The 23,974-nt window shown below is 38.1% G+C and overlaps 1 pseudogene; it reads right to left on the bottom strand.

Annotated features, from left to right (window-relative positions):
* Nucleotides 1-2,892: 2,892 nt before the first annotated feature.
* LOC127938177 (5'-nucleotidase domain-containing protein 1-like) overlaps nt 2,893-23,974 on the bottom strand; it is a 54,809-nt pseudogene continuing 33,727 nt past the window's right edge.

Below are 23,974 nucleotides of genomic sequence, written 5' to 3' on the forward strand. Positions count from 1 at the left end.
GGGTGAAATGCTCATTTTCACTCAATATCCTGTTAATCTTGAGTACCTATAGAGTAGTACTGCATCCTTCATAACTCCAAAAAGTCTTTAGTTTTATTATATTCATAAGAGAAAGATAGTCTGTACCGATTTTTCCCGGAAAAACACGACCGACTGGAGGCGTGATGTGTGGGCGGAGCTAAAGAATCACGAGCGCCAGTAGGCTTTTGTGTTGAGAGCGTTTGGAAGCTGTGACATTACCCAGAGCCGTTGAAAAACATATTTAACGGCTCTGACATTACCTTGAGGAAAAAACCTTCATCCAAAATAAACCATGGCTAACAGTCAGATTCAGCCGTTTATTTATGACCCAGAATCAGATCCCGAGGCTGAAACTGAACAAGAGCAACAGCAGCAATGACTCGCTCCGAGCGGGGCTCGAACCCTGGTCTCCGATGGGAGGCGGATGCACTAACAAGGAGGCAGAGATATTTTAAGCAGTTTTACTCACCGCCTGCGGTTCCAACACACGATCGTGACCCTTTTTCGTTGGGATTGCATCATCCTTAAGAAATAAACGATACGCAAATCCGTCATCAAACTGGGCCTTGTTTGTAAAACAAGCATCTTCGAAATGCAGGGAACAAACAAAAACACTTGCACAACTCCGTTGATGCTCTGTAAAAATAAACTCCATCCACTGGTCCCTTAATGCTGTTTCTCTTTTGGTAATCTGTGCAGGGTTGTCTTGCCCTGGCAACCAAAAACACTCCTTTTGTGACATTTCGCGACGCTCTCGCTCTGATCAGTGATTGTCTGTGCACAGCCTCTCTCTGCTCTGCTATACGGGAGCGCGCGCTCTTCCGGCAGAAGTGCCCTAGGACCCATATAAGGAAATTCCGCTCCATCTAACGTCACACAGAGCCATACTCGAAAAAAACTTTCCGAAACTTGTGACAAACCGGAAGGAGTATTTTTGGAACAGAAATACTCCTTCAAATGTACAACTTAATTTTTGAAACTTTGTCCATGTTTAGCATGGGAATCCAACGCTTTAACAGTGTAAAAAACTCAGTATGCATGAAATAGCATTCCACCCCCCCTTTAAGAAGCCAATGAATGTTGACGTGTAAGATTTGCATCGCACACCCCACCCCACAGCGCAGGTATATAAGGAGGGCGAGAGTGAGAACACTTCAGTTTTTTTGCTTCGGAGCCAAGACGATGTGCCTCGGCCGCACACAGAGACGGATCTATGGGGTGGCAAAGGGTGGCAGCTACCATCCCTAGGATACAGTTTTGCTACCCCTGTTGCCACCCCATTTATAAATCAGATAATATTTTTTAAAGTATATTTTATGTTCGTAGCCTACACATTGAAGGCCAAGGAGACCCGCACCAAACTCCTCTCAAACAGAAATTGCTGATTTAGAATCCCCTCCCTCTCACAGTCACAATGGTTTCACCCATCACCAGCACGGCAGCGACCCCCGCAAAATTTCACCAGTAAGTGGCAGCAGGGCAGCCTAGGCAGACTGCACAGTACATCTGTCTACGGAGAAGAGAGGTTGATAAGCAGTTAGCAGTGAGTTTAGAGGCAAGTTTGACACCAAGTCCATAAGCAGACTTATTATTATTTACATCCGGAATACTTTTTTGTCTCATCAAATTTTTCTATGATTGTCAGGTCAGATAAGGGTCTAACATTAGTCTAGCTCTTTGTGTGTGTTTAAACTACTGTCACAAAAATGCCACGCATCCACTTTCCCAGCATTTATGACTATCCAATTTTGAAAAATTATGGACATGCCACATTAAACTGAGATATCTAAGCGGTGTCATAAGCTGGTGATGCACAAACGCTGCACGTTTGACTCACATGGACACCTGTTATTAACAACGTGACCGTTTTCTCTCTGGTTGACCACGCATAAATGTTTATCTTGGGCTGAAATGCCCAAACTATAGATAAAATAAATTCCATAATTCCTGTGGATTTTAAGGTCTTGCCTCAGAAAATTTAGTTTTTGATGTTTGCTCTCAATTGATCAGCAAGTTAAAGTGATCAGCAGTTTAGAGAGAGAGAGAATGTGTGCGAGAGAGATTATGAATGACATTCTTATGTACATTTTAAATTGTTGTATGCTATATTGTAATAAATCCAAAATTAATGTTTGACTAAAAATGTACTTCACTGAGTCTTTATTGAATCAGAGGTAAATGTTTAGACAGTCATGGTTATCATTGCAACAATCCTGCATTATAATCGTGTTTCAATCCAGATAACCTAAATCTATTGATGGCTTATGTTGTATGACTAAATCTGTCCATATTTCCTCAAAACTCACTAGATCATTTGAGGGGTCTTTTTTTTATCTCCTGGGGAGCATACCCCCCAAGAATTGCTTTTTCACACAGTACAATTTAAGTTTAGACTACACAGACTGTTGATAGTGATTACACAGAGAAAGGGTCAACAATTCACAAATTAAGACCCTCACCATCCAAAAACTCAGCTACATCTCTGATTTGACTCCCACTCAGTGTAATGTAGAGTAGAGAACAAAACACATTCAATGAAAACCGTAGCATTTTAAATTATGAATAATGTCCATGTCCCCCCTCCTGAAACCTCATGCCACCCCAGGAAAAAAATCTATCGATCCGCCACTCGCCGTACAGTGGTGGTACAGCAACTTTGGCAATTGAACGACCTGGTCAGGAACTTCAGGGAACAAGGGTTGCCATACGTAACCAAAATGAGCCAGTCATCGAGGTAGTTGAGAACATGAACGCCTCCTTCCCTAAATGAAATGAGGGCTGTCGCCACGACCTCGGTGAAGACACGAGAAGACACGAGGCGACATGTACCCACAGGTCCGGGCTTGGCCATAAAACTGGTAAAACCCGACTTTATTTCGGCTTGAGGGACTCTATTGCGTCCTTCACCAGCAGCACAGCGATTTCTGTTTGCAAGATGGGAGCATCTTTGTCCAGCACAGAGGTGAACCAGATGCCCCTGAACTTGGGAGGATGCTGGGCTAACTGAATCACAAAACAAATCTGATGGTTCTCGTGAGCCAGTGAGACGGTCTGGGAAATGCTAGCCAGGCCCCCAGAAATCAAAGTGGATCTAGGGAAACCTGCAATGTACCCGCAGTGGGGCAGCGAGGTGGAGCATAGGGACCCGACCCGGAAGGCACAGCATCACGGAGTCGGGTCTGATTGAGGCTGCGCCCTGTGCACTGCCATCCTGGCCCTCTTGAGACCCAGAGAAACAGGAAACTGCTCTTTTATTGAATTTTTGGGTACAAAACAAAATGGAAACAAAATATTCTCCACCCGGCCCTCCTCCAGGGGAAGGAGCAGTGTCCTCACCATCTCCTGAAGAGCAGGTTCCTGAGACTCCAGGCTATGCCACTTTCCTGGTGCCAGCTCTACACCATGGCCTGTGTGAATCATTGAAGAGGTCAGCCTTTGAGATTGTAGAGTCCAAGTAGAGGCCAGTCCTCATATCAGACAAGGTAAGCCAAAGGTGGCATTCCTTGACCACCAGAATGGACATTGTCTGACCCAGGGACAGCGCTGTGACTTTCGTCACCCTTAAGGCAAGGTCCATCGCAGTGCGCAGTTCCTGCATCACACCCAGGTCAGAACTACCCTCAGGCAACAGCTTTAGCACCTTGGCCTGGTAGACCTGCAGGTGTGCAGGGCAGAGGCAGCCTGTCCAGCAGCTCCATAAGCCTTGGCCGTCAGAGCGGACGAGAATTTACATGACTTGGACGGGAAGCGCGGATTACCTTGCCAGGCAGCAGTGCTTTGCAGGAAAAGCTGCATGGCAATAGCCTGTTTAACTGGGGAATCTCCACATACCCCTTAGCCCCCCCCCTCTCCTGTTGAGGGTACTGAGGATGGAGGAGGCACTAGATCTGTTTCGGGGCAGAAAAAGGTCCCCTCCAGGACCTATCACTTCCGGAAAGAATGGAACTGGAGGTGGTGCTGACGATCAGCGTGCATCACACCCAAGACCCAATCATCCAGCCTGACACTATTGGCGGACCGGGCAAGCATAGCAGTCAGCTCTGGATCTGACAGGGGAATCTCCATTCTCCCAGGAGGAGGCAACACAACCGAATCCTCATCTCCAGAGCCTAGCTCGTCCCTCATTGCAGTGATTGACATTAGGTCATCTGCTGGTGGGCCAGGTGAAGTGCTGGGCCCCGCCCTGTCCGAGACTTCAGCATCAGCATTACGGTACACCAGAGGGTACAATGCAAATTGCTAGGCGGGGAAGCCCTCACTGTGGCCCTCAGATCACCCTGGCATGAGCCGAACTAGTCCTCATATGTGCAGAGGAACTAGAATTGGGCATGGGGAGGGGGACTGCTCCTTGTTTGACAAGGAGCCTTGATCGCAACGGTCATGTTCCCGCAATGAGAACATGACTCGTCCACAAACACTGCCTTCGCGTGCTCGAGGCCCAGATGATGCAGTGATCGTGACCATCAGATGGAGCCAAGAAGTGACCACATCCAGAAACGCACGAGTGGAAAGACATCTTTAAAACGATGCCACGTCATTCATGGAGCTATTTTAGTAATTGCTCTTTTAGAACAAAGAAGTGTCGAAGCGCCCAGGAGGAGTTGCAGCATGACCACAGAGTAGAAGTTGCAGCACGGCTGAATGTCAAAGTCACCTTTATTTATATAGCGCTTTAAACAAAATACATTGCGTCAAAGCAACTGAAAAACATTCATTTGTAAAACAGTGTCTCAATAATGCAGAATGAAAAGGTTAAAGGCAGTTCATCATTGAATTCAGTTATGTCATCTCTGTTCAGTTTAAATAGTGTCTGTGCATTAATTTGCAATCAAGTCAATGATATCGCAGTAGATGAAGTGACCCCAACTAAGCAAGCCAGAGGCGACAGCAGCAAGGAACCGAAACTTCATAGGTGACAGAATGGAGAAAAAAACCTTGGGAGAAACCAGGCTCAGTTGGGGGTCAGTTCTCCTCTGACCAGACGAAACCAGTAGTTCAATTCCAGACTGCAGCAAAGTCAGATTGTGCAGAAGAATCATCTGTTTCCTGTGGTCTTGTCCTGGTGCTCCTCTGAGACGAGGTCTTTACAGGGGATGTCACTCACTCGTCACTCACCTTCTTGTGGCATCAGAAAACCTGAAATGTAGCACATGATTCATACAGACTTGTTTCATTTGCTTTTATTTCGGTACTTTTTTGAGCTTGACACATGTGGTCACCATGAACTGTTGTTGTATGGAAAGAGCTGTGTGGATATTTCTCAGCAATGCTTTTATGTTCCATCAGCAGCTCAATGGTTTGGAACAACATGATGAATAAATCATGAAAAAAATAATCTTCTTTTTTGGGGGGGGGGGTGTACACTATTACCATTTGCACTGGCGCTTGAAAGTATGATGTCCCTTTTTCCCATTTGTCACAGAAATGTCTGCAGAAAACAGTAAACCATAGTACTTGAAATCATAATCAAATGATGGAAAGTAAAACAAATATCATTATTCTATAATTAACCAGCCCAGATCTGATAGCTTGCAGTTTACAACACTCTCAAAACATCAAACAATCCCAAAAGGAGCAAAGAACTCATGGCTATTTCTTGATTGCATTAATATTCAATATAATTTGTCCCTGCTTCTCTCAGAAAGCATTTACTGTACAACAGCTGCATGAACAAACCATATAACATTCATGTAACATTCCTGCTATAAAAACAGAAGAAAACAACAACAAAAAAACTACATCAACATACAGCTCTACTATGCCAATTGAAAAGGTACCATTTTACACAAGAGTATACTTCCAAGAAATAATGAATTACTGTTGATATTACTGAATAATAATTATTTTATTTTTCAGAAAAACGTACTTAAATATAAATTCTTTGAAGTGGACCAAATTATATAAATATATTGATAATCTAATCAACCAAAACTTGTCTTTAAAATGTAACAGTCTATTTAATCATTTAGAACAATACACTTTTATTCAAAGTGATTTACAATATAAAACATTAAAATTCTGTATAAGGGTCAATATTTCCAGTATTGCAAAACTGAATCATGTCAGTAAACTAGAGCAAAAGCTAAAATAAAGAGATGCAAAGAATGAGAAAACAGTTTTTAAGGAGTTTCGTTTTGGTCTAGATATTTGATCACAAAAATTTTTAAAGGCTTTCAGTTCAGTGCTAATGGTTTTCATTACAATGTTAATTTCATGTTGCGTATTTCTATGTTATGATATCTTCATGGTTTAGAAACAAAAAATGCATAGCAGAAAAACATTATTTTCACACACAGTGATGACCCGTAATGCTGATAGACATCACTAGAAACGTTTTTACGTTTTGAGTTCAAGGGTTTTTGAAGAGTTTAGCGATGATTTATATAAAATATAAAATCCAAATGAAGTCTTGAAAAATTCAGAAGGCTCCTATTATTCTCATTTACATGTGTTCTACTAGAATAAGAGTTAAATGTAAAAAAAAAAAAAAAAATCTATATATAAAACATATTAAAATTTACATTCTGAATGATCACATTGGTATATTATTACTATTATTGGTAACACTTTATTTCAATAGTGCACTTTAGAGATTCTACTAACAGTAAGTAACAGAGTATTAGTAGACTGTCTGCTTAGTATCTTTCTTTGCCAACTTATTGTCAACATATATTAACCCTAAACCTACCCCTAACACTAACCCTAAACCTAACCTAACAGTCTACTCAAAAGTTAGTATACATGCAGTTGACATGTAGTTACAAAGTAACTTATAGTTAGTATAATGTCTAAAATGGACTATCAAAATAAAGTGCAACCTTATCATTTACTTTTATTACATTTCAGATATGCTCTGAAATTATCTGAAAGACATCTCTACATCATGGTAAAAACTTCATGTCTATACAGACTTTTGGCTCCCGCTGTGTGCACTGAACACATCACTAAAAAACAGTGTAATCCATCTGCAAAGTTACAAAGCACAAAGTCATAGTTTGTGCTTTGCAACTTTGTAATTTGTAACTTTGCAGACAGATTACATACACAAATACCCACAATACACACTAAAAGAAAGGTAAAGTCCAAAAAAGCTCTTTGATTAGTCAGTTCAGAATTTAAGATTGACCAAACTCTGCAAATGATGCCCTTACTCATCGGATCCTCATTTTCTCATGTTGAGGCTTGGCATCGGAATGAAAGAGAATGGAAAACCCCTGTTAATGGTTTCCTCAGTGATGTGTTCAATTCATACTGCAGGCACCAAAAGCTTCAGACATGATTGAAAGCCTGGTTCATTTCAATTAAATCTTAGAACAGAACTATGGGATTTTGAAATTTACGATGTACAGTTCAAAATGTATCCAAAGCCACAAAATGGTACATCAACAAAATATGAGCCCCACTGGTTTGATACAGCTGAAGGAGATTTCATTCCTTGATTCTAGAGAAAGATTACATGACAGACAGAAAGAAAGTGAGAGAGAGAAAGAGCACAAGGTCAGTCAAATCTGACAAACCCATGTGTACAGCATCAGACATTAACGCTACATAATTCAGCATGCCAAAGAGACTTTGTTGAGATTTATATGATAAAACATTTAATAACTTTAAAATGCGTCAAAGGTCTGTTCTCTTCTGGAAAAACAAAAACAACAACAACAACAAAAAACACTGCTATATGTAAAAAATAAACTAAATGCTACTAGCCATCCAGTAGTGCATAATTGGAAAACCAAAATCAACAGGCTTGACTGGTCAATCGTGGCATTCTATTGACAATATTTTTTTCTATATTAACCACTAATGAACAATTATTTTTTTTTATGTACTTTGTCTTAATCACTTGGTTGCTTTACTGAATGTTTATAATAAATTTAGTTCCATAGCAGCTACCACATCTATATTCACTGTGGTAACAATTTGGTAACGTTTATTTGTTTGGTTCCATTCAACTTAACATTTTTTTTTCTTTTTTTGTGGATAATCATCCAGTGGCAATTAAGTTTGCACATAAACAACATTTAAAAGTAGGTAGCTTTTTTATTACAACATCCAATTTAACTCTTACTCTTCTGGTGCAGATTGATCATAACATAGGCAGATGCCAACACAGAAAGAAGTTTCAAGTTTCATGACATGTATTCATCTTTAAAAAAACACAAAAACACATAAGGCAAAAGAACATATAACTTAGCTTGCAATAGGAATAAACATGTCAACCAGAAACCAAGTGTTTTTTCCAATAAATGATTGAAAATAAATATAAATTAAATTAAAGGTTTAAAAAGTTGCATGCTTTGAGTTGGGTCACCATTTGATGTGAACTATAACCTGAAGCAAACTATTTCTCTCAGCATGTTGTCAAGATGTAACTGAATAGAAGGAGTTCAATAGAGTGAAACTCTCTGATCTGTGGAAAAAGGCATTTGATCAGAAATTCCCATAGTTTGACAGAAAAAGAAAACTTGCATAATACTGGCTCTGTGACTTTTTGAAGAAAAGGAAATAAACAAATCACAAAATGCAAAGAGGAACCGAGTTTGAGATGTAAATCTATTAATTTCCCATAAAAAATGAACCTCTTATAAGCTCTAATTTTCAACAAGTTTTCTGAAATACCAGTATAATAAAATTGAGCATAGTTCATTAACTGGAATACGATTATTGCATAAGCAGTGACTAAATATCATTAGGGTCACTAAAACTGAATGAGATAAAGAAATTAGGGTAAAATCTGTCGGTGCCCTAATCTAAGACATTGTGCATGATTTAAATTGCACATATTTATACATTTACATGGAGAAAATATGAATTCGGTCTTGTTGAAAATGTAGAGATGAGTGTTTTTTACTTTTTCTTTTTTAAATCCATGATTCTACTAATGTACTCTTTCTTTTAATTTCTCCTAATCAAACATTTTTACATTTTTACAAAGACCAGTCAAGATAAGGAAAATGTTAAAGTACATTCACCTCAGAAACTGAATTATAAACCATAAATGACACACTAGGGTTAAGACTGATGTAACAGATTACTTAAAAATATTTCTGCTTTATAAACACATTTTTACTAGAACACCCACTATCTTTCTTGTAATTCTTCACTACTTCTTTCCTGCTGACTGCATTTCCTCTCAGTGGTTTCTCTATAAAATTCAGATCTTTTGATTGTATGCAGAAACATGCAGCTGTTTTTCAAATCTCAAAAGAAGCATTCAAGATCAAAATAATTATAGTACATAAATGTTTTGAATTGGAATTACTAGCATACTTCTGCATTCCAAATGATCTCACCTCAAATTTGCCCTTTTTCTCTACCTGCCCTTCACTCGGGGTGGGGGTGTTACTGGGGGTCGCGTTAGCTTGTGGAACACCCTCCCCTTCCATCTTCTCCACAATCATCACTGTCTCCCATTTTCCAAAACTGGACCGAGAACATGTCCAAGCGCATTCTGTCTCCGAACATCACCTGTATCAGATAAGACACACACATGGAATCAGATCAGTGTGCACGCACGCGCACACACACACACACACACACGTTTGTTTTTGTGAAAAGTGGGTTCATCCCATAGATGTAATGGTTTTTATACTGTACAAACTGTATATTCTATGGCCCTACACCAACCCTACCCCTAACCCTAACCCTCACAGGAAACTTTGTGCATTTTTACTTTCTCCAAAAAACTAATTCTGAATGATTTATAAGCGTTTTGAAAAATGGGGACATACGTCCCATTAGCACATGCATCATTTGGATGAAAATTAAATCATAAATAAAAAACAAGCAAAAATGTAAGGGGAATTTATTATAAACCACATCTATTTATAACGTCAAGCAGACACAACTTTATTTAAAGTGAAAAGTGAAACTAGCAGGCTCTGTGAAGTGTGTTATATACATGTCTCTCTCATTCTGCACCAATAAAAAAAGTTATTCTAAATATTTACAAATTAATAATATAACAAAACAAAAGCATGTTAAGAATTATTGGTTCAATTTAAATTGAATTATTGAACAAAATATAGCTCCACAAAATACAAAAAAATATGAAATAATGAATGGAAAAAAAGAAACAAATTACAAGCAGTGCTTTTAGTGTCTAAAGTTTTTCCAGATACTTAAAGACTTCAAACATAAAACTTCATGGCAGTTTAAATACTTATTCAATGCTTGTGTGTGTGTGTGTGTGTGTGTGTGTGTGTGTGTGTGTTTCATTGACACTAAGCAGGTTCTCCGTTGCACAATAATCCCAACACACACACACACACACACACACACACACATATATATATATATATATATATATAAATATATATAAAATTCAGATTCAATTCAGAGAATCGCAATGCATTGTGGTCTGATACAGAATGTTCCCCAAAAAGAACTATACAAGGAGCTCTCTTGTGTGTCCTTTTCTGTCCGGGTGTGTCTGTACACACTCTGTAGGGATAAAGGGTTGTACCCAAAATCTCATCTGAAACACCTGAGCAAACTCCTCTCAAAATGCCCATGGGAAGAACGAAACACCTCGAAGGATTTCAATTAGGTTTCTAAATGCTACAGCAACCATAACGCCTGAGCCTGCATACACACAAGCCTGTTTCTGTCATACCTCTGTATTACACACAGGGAGTATCTGCAGTCAGATGGAAGACTAGGAAACAGTCCCGTCTTACCTTGGGCTCTGATTTGTAGGTCATGTTCTTCAGTAGTTCGTGAAGATGAGGCCAGAAGCCCTGAGAATACCAACCAGGCTTTTAGAGACGGCAGTCCTTCACTATCTTCAACATCATTCACTATTGAGACCCAGATGAGAAAGTGGATTATATTTTGAGACCGATGGAATAAACTGCATCTATACATAACAATGAGTATATAATACTTCTGTACAGTAATACTTAATGCACTTGACTTTTTACAGCATGTATGGTTTTACAATATTACATTTTTCAGACTAAACCCACACAAAATTCTTTGCCAGAGGTAAAAAAATATATAAATAAATGAAGTCAATCTAAAAATAACCAACTGAAAAAACTATTACGCAATCTCTATTACCCATAAAGAGTTATAAATGTGAAATGCTGGAATGCTATTGGAGAATTCACAAAATAACTTGCAAACAAAATTAATCCCAAAACCTTTTCTTCAGTTTATGTTTTGCATGTAGTGAAAAGTCTGTGTCCAAAATGATTTTGGTTGGGATTTTCAGCCATTTAGCCTCCAGTTTAGGTATAATTAGTCCTGAGCAACAAATGGAATTTCAAACAATTGTAATGGCATGAAATACCATTGCTGAAATAACCCCAAAACGTCTGAACATCATCTTGAACTGTGATCTAGCTCAAAACAAAACATTAAAAAATAATACCCTGAGAATTAAACTGTGTACCAGAAATACAAGGTATAATACTTTATGAAAAGCATGTTATGACGTGGGTTAGGAATCAGCATCTGCTTCTAATTTAGAACTAGCGCCATAAAAAAAAAAATAAAAAAAATTATTTCATTTGATGTTCAGTTATGTTTTTGCTTCTTGGAGTTTAACAGAAATGTGAATTTGAAATCTGAAACTGACTGAATAATAATACAAAGACAATAAATAGAGAAGATCTTCCTGCAGTGTCCACGCAGCATCTGTGAGCAAACGTCTGTGAGCTCTCTGCTCTCTACCACAGAGAACAATCCAGGCTCCTCAAAGTCCTCCTCAAAGCCCATTCTGCAAAAGAGAGAAATTATTTGTAGGGAGATATTTGAATGCCAAAATTCTCTGCAATGTCCAGAATCCTATGCTAAATATAAAGTCATTTCCCACTCTGTTCTCCTCACTATACAGTACATATGAGTTTCTTCCTGAGCCTTGTAATAAAGCATTCAAACAAAACACTGGATCGTATTCACCGTGTTCAAATTCTAAAGGTTTGATCATTTTATATTTTTTACTATCTCTGGTAGTCTTGATTTAATAATACATCATTTTTTTTTCTCATTTCAGTATTTTATTATTCATTTTCTTCCTGTGCATGGTGTATTTGTGGAGGCTGTAAAACTCACCCGAGTATGTGCTGGCACACGAGTGTGAGCGGGTGACGAGCAGCAGGATTTTACTGCTGTTCTTGATGTTCCTCAACCATCTCTTCACCGCATCGGAGCAGGGCTGTAGGTAACGCCAGGACAGCGCTTCAGACTGAGGAAATACCTCCCTGTGTTCTCTAAACATCAAACACTTAAGAACACAACAGAATAATTTTTTTTAAAGTTTTTTATCACTATGTAATACAATTATTAAAATACGGAAAAGTAGAACACAAACATATTTCAATATATTCATATTTGTTATAATAATTTACAATAAATGCAGAATTGGTGAGCAATCAATCAATAAATGAAATTGGAATAACGTCAGGCATGCCACAGTATTACTTAATAGCAACATGCACCAAATAATAGATCAACAGATATTAGATCAAATCACCACATTTATAATAACATGACATTAGAATAAACATAGTTTAAATCAAATGTATAAACATTAAACTAATATTAACCTAAGACTAAGAAATGCATGTGCAAATGGATCTTAGGATAATGTTTAAATGTTTTAAGATCATATATGCTCACCAAGGCTGCATTTAATAAATCACTATGAAATATATTAATATACTGAACAATTTTATGTGTTTTACTGTTCTCTATTTGAAAAAGTTTTAAAATATAAATTATCCCTGTGATATAAAGCTTAAATTTCAGCAGCCACTGTTCCTGTCTCTTTCAAAGTCATTCACATACACTGATTTAATGCTCAAGAAGAAGGCTTTTACTATCAATGTGGAAAACAGTTCTGCTGCTTACTGTAATTCAGGATTCTTTGATGAATAGAAAGTTGAAAAGAACAGTAAAAAGTCTGTACTGACAATGTTTGTTCATTTAGACCCTACCTACAGCACTAATAGCGTTGTACATCCTTTATATTATTTCTATCTCATCTTTATTTCTTATCCTCTATCGGACCTAACCCAGCCCATGTGCTTTACATCAATCAGACGCACAACTCATGATTGCAAAACTTTTTCCACAGCCCACATCTCTCAAACAAAAACATACCCACACAGCTGGCCAGATGGCAGGCTTGAGCATCACACTGACCGCTGGTCAGCACTCAGCCTAAGCCATACGCACATCTCAGATTTAAACATGATAAACTGAAAATTAGAACCACTGGAGTGTGTAGATTGGCGAGTTGTTAGTAAAAGTACTAAAACAGGAAGTGGACTGTGTTTGCCTGGAGTGAAGGAATGTGCTCCATATGTGAGAAGTAGGCTACTGCGTCTTCATGAACAGGAGACTTGGGAAAAAGAGTTTATACTGGCAAATACTGCCACTCCATGTACACACAGCCACGTCCCCGAGCCCTCATCTCATCTCACATATTCACACACAACATCCGCTGTCAGCCTACAACACAAGAGTATGTGTGCATAATAAAAGACAGAAAGAGTAGAAATGTATTAAATTAACAAGGCAAATAGAAGCATTTACTATAGTGGTCTCTTCCAGAAACACATTGTTTTGTACAACTTTTATTTAGATGCATAAATGTTTAGGTCCCTTAGATTACATATTCATATCTTGTACATTATGGCGTGTTAAAGTGTTTGCAGGGAAACATCTTATCAGAGTACTGCTGTTACTATATTTAGACATATACCAGTTATATAGTCAGTCTTCTTTAAGACTGATTTTTGTCAGCCTTACAATTTGTACAAAATAAGAGGTTCACACATTGAAATCTAAAAAATAAATAATAATAAAATCAAATCAAATAAAACAGTTAAGAGGGTCAAGTGAATTACTTTTACCGTGCTGCCCCCATGTGGTAATCATTTCGTACTACTTCCACATGCTTTTTTTTCTGTCTCTTATTACTGATGTTTGGTTAAATAAGTTTGTCATTTGTCCATGGTTACATTTACATGCTCAACATTTTGATGTTAAGGACCTCAAATAAGCTAGATACTGAAGATAAAGTTTGTCAAGATGTTGGTGTTGTAAACTGTTATGAAAGCATTGAAGGTTTTATCAGACACACTGTCAGTGAGACGGAAATCATATTCCTGTATATTTAAGCACACACAACACCACTGATGAAAACTCATTCAGACAGCAGAACTTTTTCAAAGAAACATAAAGCAAGGAATCCTTTTCCTAAAAGCAGAGATATTTTTTCATGTATAAGGACACATTTATATTTTGTGAGAGCACTACATGCTAGTATCCAAAATATATAGACAATAACATAATAGTAATAATAGTGTTAATAGTGTTTACCGTAAAGGTTGATTACGTCTTCTATTTTTTATTTTGAAAAATCATGTCATATGCACATAAACTGACAGACACCACTTATAAGCTACTACTAATCATGGTAGAAACTTAATTTTCTGTAAAGTTGCTTTGCAGTGATTTGTATCGTAAAAAGTGCTATACAAACAAACTTGAATTTAACATTATCACAATAATATTTTCTTAAATCTTCAATCTAATTTTACTCAGACAGCCTAGCGCCCCCTGGGGGTCTGTGGACAGACTACTGTCAGGGTTTACTAAACATACAGTTAAAAATACAGCGATGAAAAGGGGTGCACACAGGGGTGGACTGTTTCTTGAATAATTCACTTAAAGAAAAAAAAAAAAAGTACAATATTTTTCTTATAATGATTGCACAAATGTCCTCTTCCAAATACAAAACAAGAATTATACCAGAAACCTCACCAGAGGGACTCAGTAGACTTCAAAAGAGAACCAGAATGACTTAAAAATATTTCAATTATTCTTAATATATTAAAATACCAAACCCTCATCTAGATTAAAGATGGAGAATCTTTGTTTTCAGCAATGAACAGCAGAGAGCGCTATTGTCTGATTAGAACACACTCCCTCCTGCCTCCTAGCAGCTGATACACACCAACACTAATACACACACGCACGGATATTATCTGAACATCCACATGTGATGGGAGAAATTGTGCACTCATGACTGATATAGCTAATGCAACAAATACATTAAAAAAAACACTTATTACGTGAAGTACTTTTATACAATTATAAAACAAATATGTCATTAGCAGAAATAGGAACAGTGACAACTTTACCACTGAAAGGGATGAATATGAAATAATACACTAAATATAATAATTTAATAAATAATGTTCTTGTTTATGTGTATGTTTCTGCTTTTGTAACTGCATGTCCTCCATTCAGACAAACAAATGCAGTGGTCTGGCGTGCCAGCAGAAGCGTGACAACCTCTGGGTGGACCTGTGATCTTATCCAGCGCTCTGATGGAAGCAGCAAGAGAAACTTGGAATGTCAAACAAACAAAAACAACTGCGCTTTGTAGTTTTGACGTCTGAGAGCAGTCAGCGACCACCCGCATACACAAACATTACGATCAAAGCTCACAATCAGTGCTTCATTAGACATGTAACACTTTCTCAGAGATGTTTGCACTGAAGACAGTGATAGCATCTTTTAGTTTTAACTGTAGGAGCAAACTGGTTTCTTTTTGAGCTTTAATGCAATATTTATTAATTCAGAATTAAAACCTTTATTGTGTCAACATTACGAAAACGTGATGTTTTCTCACACCTAAGAATACATTGATGTCTCATCAATACAGCAAAAGAAAGATCCATTCATGGATCACAAGAGTGTTTTTTTTCTTTTGCTTTGTGAAAGCTTTGGCATGGCATAAAATCTCTTCTACAGAAATCTATCCATACCATGAGTGTAACCAATGTTTAGAGCTCCTTGATATAACTGATGACCCTGCGTATAGGTACAAACAACACAGAATAAGACTTTTCCATGTAAAATATTAATGCACCTAGGCTGCCTGTTGACTGATTTTTATGGCAAATCACATTTATTTGTATAGTGCTTTTGACAATACAGGTTGTGGAAACAGTGTGTCATTGCAAAAGGACAACAGTAAACACAAAATTTAAAGGCGTTTATGCATTTATGCTCACTCCAAAGAGCCTTGCCTTAGTGCCTTTCTTCTTCTCTCTACCGGGACAACTATGTGAAACACTATCGTACTTGAGCTTACATTTAACATTTACATTTAATCATTTAGCAGACGCTTTTATCCAAAGCGACTTACAAATGAGAACAATAGAAGCAGTCAGGTCAACAAGAGAACAACAACAGTATACAAGTGCCATGACAAGTCTCAGTTAGTCTAGTACAGAACGCATAGCCAGGTAGGTTTTTTTTTTTTTTAAATTAAATGAAAAAGACAAGAAAAGGAAAAGTGCTGGTGTTAGTTGGTTAAGTGCAGGCGAAAAAGATGAGCCTTTAGATGTTTCTTGAAAATGAGTAAAGACTCAGCTGTACGAATTGAGATTGGGAGGTCATTCCACCAGCTGGGCACAGTCCAGGAAAAGGTCCGTGAGAGAGATTTTGAATTTCTTTGGGATGGCACCACAAGGCGTCGTTCACTTGCAGAGCGCAAACTTCTGGAGGGCACATAGGATTTAACCAGTGAGTTTAGGTAAGTTGGTGCCGTGCCAGTGGTCGTCTTGTAGGCAAGCATCAGTACCTTGAATTTGATGCGAGTGGCTACTGGTAGCCAGTGTAACCTGATGAGGAGAGGAGTAACATGAGCTTTTTTTGGCTCATTGAAGATCGCTGCTGCATTCTGGATCATTTGCAGAGGCTTGACAGTACATGCAGGGAGGCCCGCCAGGAGGGCATTACAATAGTCCAGTCTGGAGAGAACAAGAGCTTGGACAAGAAGTTGGGTTGCTTGCTCTGACAGGAAGGGTCTAATCTTCCTAATGTTGTATATGGCAAACCTGCAGGACCGGGTTGTTTTAGCAATGTGGTCAGTGAAGCTTAATTGATGATCCATCACAACTCCTAGGTTTCTGGCTGTCCTCGAAGGAGTTATGGTTGACGAGCCCAGCTGTATAGAGAAGTTGTGATGAATCAATGGGTTAGCTGGAATCACCAGGAGTTCAGTCTTTGTAAGGTTAAGCTGAAGGTGATGGTCATTCATCCAGCTAGAAATGTCACTCAGACAGGCTGAAATGCGAGCAGCTACCGTCGGGTCATCAGGCTGGAATGAGAAGTAGAGTTGGGTGTCATCAGCATAGCAGTAATAAGAAATGCCATGCTTCTGAATGACAGATCCTAAAGATGTCATGTAGATGGAGAAGAGAAGTGGTCCAAGAACTGAGCCTTGAGGAACCCCAGTAGCAAGGTGGTGTGACTTTGAAACATTACCCCTCCAAGACACACTGAAGGATCTGTCAGAGAGGTAGGACTTAACCCACAGGAGAGCAGTTCCAGAGATGCCCATCGTTCTGAGGGTGGACAGGAGAATCTGGTGATTAACAGTGTCAAAAGCAGCAGACAGGTCCAGTAAGATGAGTACCGAGGATTTTGAAGCTGCTCTTGCTAGTCGCAGGGCTTCAGTAACCGAGAGCAGAGCAGTCTCAGTTGAGTGGCCACTTTTGAAGCCAGATTGGTTGCTGTCCAGGAGGTTGTTCTGTCCAAGGAACATAGAAAGCTGGTTGAACACAGCTCGCTCAAGTGTCTTTGCAATGAATGGAAGAAGCGCTGGATTTAGAGATGGTTTCTTGAGCAGTGGGCTTACCCGAGCCTGCTTGAATTTCAAGGGAAATGTTCCAGAGTGAAGAGAGGAGTTGATAATGTGAGTAAGTGAAGGTATGACTGAAGAAGAGATCGCTTGAAGGAGGTGAGTGGGGATAGGATCAAGTGGACAAGTAGTAGGATGATTGGACAGGAGAATTTTGGAGACGTCCATCTCTGAGAGTGGGGTGAAGGAGGATAAAGAGTGTGCATCAGTCATTGTGAAGTTGTCCTCAGTCTGCGGTGTGGAGAATTGGTCACTGATGGATCTTGTCTTATTTGTGAAGAAAGCTGCAAAGTCGTTCGCTGTAAGAGTCGATGGAGGAGGTGGAGGCGGCGGATTGAGAAAGTCTTGAAGAGTGTCCGAACGTCACAGCAGCTGTTAATTTTGTTGTGGTAGTAGGATGTTTTAGCTGTGAAGACATTTGCAGAGAAGGAAGAGAGGAGAGATCGATACACACTGAGGTACGTAGAGTTTTTTGATTTCTGCCATTTCCTCTCTGCAGCCCTGAGTGTAGAGCGATGTTCACGGAGAACCTCGGACAGCCAGGGGGCAGATGGTGCAGTGCGTGCTGGTCTAGACAACCGTGGGCAAAAGTTGTCCAAGCAAGATGTTAAAGTGGAGCAAAGAGTGTCCGTAGCACTGTTCGTGTCCAGAGCAGAAAACTGAGAGAGTGGTGGAAGAGAGGATGAAACCACAGCAGATAGGCGAGATGGAGAGAGTGAGCGTAGGTTCCGTCGAGCTTAGAGATGGAGCCCACTCACGAGCTTAGAGATGGAGCCCACTCACGAGCTTAGAGATGGAGCCCACTCACGTAATCAAACAAACAGCTCCCACCACAACACAAAACCTCCAATACAAACTCCAACACAATACCTCCAATACAAACTCCAACACAATACCTCCAATACAAACTCCAATACAAAGACGCAAATGTGAGCAATTTTAGGTCCCCAGGGCATTTGATTACTGGAATCTAGTAAAACAATCATAAGAGTATCATTTTAATTAGGCTGCTCATCTAATTCAGTCTCTTACATGTTATTTCACTGTTTTGGCCGATGCTTACTCACATCTCTATGGAAAGTGCATGCACAAGCAATTGGTAGCTGGCTGCAGTTAACAGCCACCGCTATCATTACAAGCTGTTTTGATTCTTACATATAGTACCTATAAAATATGTATCACAGAATTTGTGTATATTTTTGGAGTGTACTGTGAGCTTACAAAACCACATTTGTACAATACAATTTTCCATATGTAATGTATTTGTTCATCTTTATGCATGCAATGGCTTATTTCAGGCTGGATATGCTGCTTTGAGCATTGTGAGTCAGAATCCGTTGATTTGTGTGTCTCCCCTCTTCGCCTCCACAGCTTACCACATCCACTTTTTTATCATTTTTCAAGTCCACGGTGAGAACTAAGCTGTGCTTAAGCACAGGGTTTCATGAAGGTACCGCATTGTGCTTTACAGGTATGCGCAGTATTTTCAAATGATTTCCTGCTCTTATTCTATTTTAAAAAACATTTAATAACCTCTTAAAGGTGCAATAAGTGATTTCAGATGTTTTGCTTCAAATTCATCTACACAACCTTTCTCAAAATCATTCAACATCAGCAGGATCCAGTATTTTATTGTGTATGCTTTTATTGTGTAACAAATTCCTGAATAATTCAGTTATTAAATCTGTGTACCAGACACCTGTGAGCGAGTAATATGCTATACTGTAGAAGTCACATCTGGTTATATACAGTGGGGCTCAAAAGTTTGGGCACCCCTTGCAGAATCTGTGAAAATATGAGTAATTTTCAAAAAATAAGAGAGATCATACTAAATGCATGTTATTTTTTATTTAGTACTGTCCTGAGTAAGATATTGAACATAAAAGATATTAACATTTAGTCCACAAGACAAAAAATAAATTGCTGAAATTATTAATATAACTCCCTCAAAAGTTTGGGAACCCTTGGTTCTTAGTACTGTGTGTGATCACCTGATGATCCACGACTGTCTTTCTGTTTTGTGATGGTTGTGCATGAGTTTGTTCTGAACAGTTAAACTGAGCAGCGTTCTTCAGAGAAATCTTTAAGCTCCTGCAGATTCTTCAGTTTTCCAGCATCTTTACATATTTGAACCCTTTTCAGCAGTGACTGTATGATTTTGAGATACATCTTTTCAGACTGAGGACATTTGAGGGACTCAAACACAACTATTTAAAAAGATTCATACATTCACTGATGCTCCAGAAGGAAACAAGATGCATTAAGAGCTGGGGGTGAAAACTTTTGGAATTTGAAGATCAAGGTAAATTGTACTTAATTTGTGTACCGGGAAACATACAAGTATCTTCTGTTGCTTACGAAGGGCAGAACTAAATGGAAAAAATTATATTTCAACAAAATAAGACAAATTTGGCCATCTTCATCATGTTCAAAAGTTTTTTTTTGTCTTGTGGACTAAATGTTAATATTTTTTATGTACAATATCTTACTCAGGACAGTACTAAATAAAATATAACATGCATTTAGTATGATCTCTCTTATTTTTTGAAAATTACTCGCATTTTCACAGATTCTGCAAAGGGTGACCAAACTTTCGATCCCCACTGTATACTTTATACAATACACATTCAAAGCAGATTCACAGTAATAAACGAGAGAGAAAAAAAGAAGTCTTTCACTAGTTCTCCTCTCAATGGCTAATGGAAAATGAACTAGGCTTGCTGTCCTCAAAGAAGTCTCGATCCTGAGTTAACCCCCCTCTCCAGGAGGAGGAGGGATGCTGGCAGAATTGGCTCAGTGGCTGCTGCTTATATACACACACACACTGAAGACTGATAGGACGGATTGATTAGACTCCTCAATCTATGTTTGGAACTTTATAGTTAATAATTCAAAATCATCAATTATGAAATGACTTCAATTTCAGCTGTAAAGCAAATCGATAAGTAACAGTGTCATTCAGCTCAAGTTAGTTAGCTGTTGATTCAGTTCTGTCCAATAAGTGTCAATGTTGCAAAGTTCGTAAGTTATAAAATGAAACTGCAGAAAACAAAAGTAACGTTATCCAGCTCAATTCAGTCCACATTTTGTTCTCATTCAATAGTGTCAGGGCAAGCAGATCGATAATATTACTGAATATTCAACCCTTATCTTTTAAACCCCAAATAAGTCAGCCAAAGGCTACAGTGGCAAGGAAGCCAAGACTCCATCAGATGACAGAAATAGAGAAGAAAAACCTTGTGAGAAACCAGAATGAAACAAATTATGTGTGATTCATCATTCCAGACTGCATTACAAGTCAGACTTTGTGGACTGATATTATTCAGCATTTTTCATTCAGCTACTTCAGCTTAGAGATTTTTCTAGAGATCATTCTTTCCAGCTCTTATACTATTTAAAAACACTTATAAGTGGTTTCAGATGTTTTGCTAACAACTACACACCAAAACAAACAAAACTAGTTCACGGCATATAGCTGTTTAATGTGTCCTCTGTATACTGCAACAAATTATTAAATTACTCATTAAATTATTAGGCGACTCACCTGGGAGCTGTTTACATGCTGTAAAGAATCTGCAATTGACCCCAAAAAAGTCCTTTAATCTGTCCACATCTCACAAATAACATGTGGATTCAGCATAAATGAACATTGGAACTGATTGTCGAAGGCGGTGAATATGATCCAAGCTAAATTCTGATGGCTGCACAAGCAATGCTTTAAATACTCCAAGCCATTTCTCTGACAGGGTTTTACAGTGCTGCTGACTGTTAGATTAAGCACAACACACAACTTCTTATATTCAGAGATGTCAACCTCTATGACTCCATTGGAAATAAATATAAGGGTCAACCTGCATCATGTGTGCCTCATAAGCCAATCACATTGGTTATAATCAGATTGTAGCAGGGTTGTCCAGTCATGCTCCTGGAGGGCCAACGGAGTCCCAACGTCCCACAGAGTTCAACACAATTGCCTGGAAGTTTCTATTGAGTCTGAAGACTTTGATTAGCTGGTTCAGGTTTGTTTGATTCATAAGGGCTGGAGCTAAACTCTGCAGGACAGTGGCCCTCCTGGAACAGGTTTGGACACCCTTGCATTATAAACCGAACACTGTGTGTCGAAAAACTGAAAAAAATAAAAATAAATTATAATAATTCCAAATATAGACATTATGTGATTGGAATAAGCCGTTTTTTCATGTAAGCCGATTTTCGCAGTTTTAAACATGTCGTTTCGCATGATAATAATTATAATCTTAATTGGATTCAGTGCAAACGGCATCTGATTATGTATTTATGTTGTGCCAGATGAGGCATGCACAGCCTGAGTGAGTGAGTGTGTGAGAGAGACAGCACACACAATGTAACTCACAGAAATCTGCATAATGCGGTAGAACATAAAAAGTGATATATGTGAAAATATGATGTAAGCAAAATTTTACGGCCATGATGTTTCCACGAATATCAACACGATTTTAGTATGACACTGATTTTATACAATAGTACAGTATTTGAGAAAACAAGAAGTAAAAATAAAATGACTCAGATTATAGACAAAATATTGACCGTTTTTGCTAAATTTCGCTGACGAAAATAGTTCCGATCAAAGCCACAGCAGAACTGTTGTGTGTCTAAATGAATTGTTACTAAATGAATCCACATTTTTGAAAGAATCGAGTGAGTCAGTGATTCAGAGACCCATTCATAAGGACAGTCACTTGCCTCATTTCTGAATGAATCAGCCGCTTGAATCGGTTGAATGATTGAATGAATGAATTAATAAATGACTCACTCATTAAAACAGACATTTGCTGCCACCTACTGGTTGTTTAGTCATAATTAAAAGTATCGTTGCATTTTTTTCAACAATTACTTGTAGATTTAAAAAATATGCAAAACATTAATATTACAAAATTACTTTTTTTTTTTTTTTTGCATATGCAAATTGCATTTGATATTTTGCAGTATAAATGGATTTATGGCACCTCAGCAAAATGTCTGCGTAAATGCATCTAATGCCACTTCAGATGCAGCCTCTGTTTCCTCAGCAGTGGGAAGATGTTAAAGGGATAGTTCACCCGAAAAGGAAAATTTGATGTTTATTTGCTAACCCCTAGAACATCCAAGATGTAGGTGACTTTGTTTCTTCAGCAGAACACAAACCAAGATTGTTAACTCAAACTCAAACTTCATGTTGCTTTATGGCAGATTGCAGACTTATAAGTGCATTACAACCAACTATCTCTCAGATGGACCATTGACACTCTATCTACAATCTCAATTAGAAGTGTCAACGGTCCACTTGAGAGATATGGTGAAGGTAATGCACTCATAAGTCTTCGATCAGAGGTAAAAAAAATATAAATACTGTTCAGTTTCTTGCACAGACCAATAATTTTATGTCTTTACACATCAATATATAGTCACCAGCAACAGGGTTTAATTTGGTTTAGTTTGTGTAAGGTTTTTTTTTTTTTTTTTGTATGTTTTAGTCATTATTCCTATCCACTTACATTATAAGAGTGATAAACTGCAACAGTTTGAGTTCAAAATATTTGTCTGTGTTCTGCTGAAGAAACAAAGTCACCTATATCTTGGATGCCCTGGGGGTAAGAAGATAAACATCAAATCTTCATTTTTGGGTTAACTATACATTTAATACTAATTTAATTTGAATCACAGAGCACTTTATTTTGAGAGTTGTTTAATTGAGATAAAATCTGTAACTTAATTCAGTCAAAGGTCTTGTTAATAATTTTCAGTTCAAGTTGAAGAAATGCATTTTTCAATAACTGAAGCATTTTTTTTTAAATATGGTATTTAGGGTAAACAGCCCCCTTATTTTTTTCGGTGCACAATAATTTATATGAAAAAAAGTTGGATGACTTTTCCATTTGTTGATATGACATGGTTAGATTCAAATGTACATTTTTCTTTTTAAGAACTATAATTGACAGCATATACAAACAAAAATCCATGCAAATTTCAATGCAAAAATATTTACATAATAAAATAAATTATTATACATTATAATTCTCCCAATCTCAAAATATATTTGGTAAATTTGATGATTAACATATAATATATATATATATGAAGAATTGACTTTCCAATGCTGTTTGGGATCACATCAAGGATCAGCCAAACTTGTAGGTGCACAGTGAACCGCTGAAAGTGGCTCAGGAATGTGCTGTGGAGAGCTGTGCGATATAGAGGTGTAGAAGCAATATATAATCAAATGCACCCTTTACTCTGTTTCACCTTTAGCCCCATTGTACCCTATTT

This window comes from Carassius gibelio, chromosome A20 (assembly GCF_023724105.1).
Source record: "Carassius gibelio isolate Cgi1373 ecotype wild population from Czech Republic chromosome A20, carGib1.2-hapl.c, whole genome shotgun sequence".
Classification (NCBI taxonomy): domain Eukaryota; kingdom Metazoa; phylum Chordata; class Actinopteri; order Cypriniformes; family Cyprinidae; genus Carassius; species Carassius gibelio.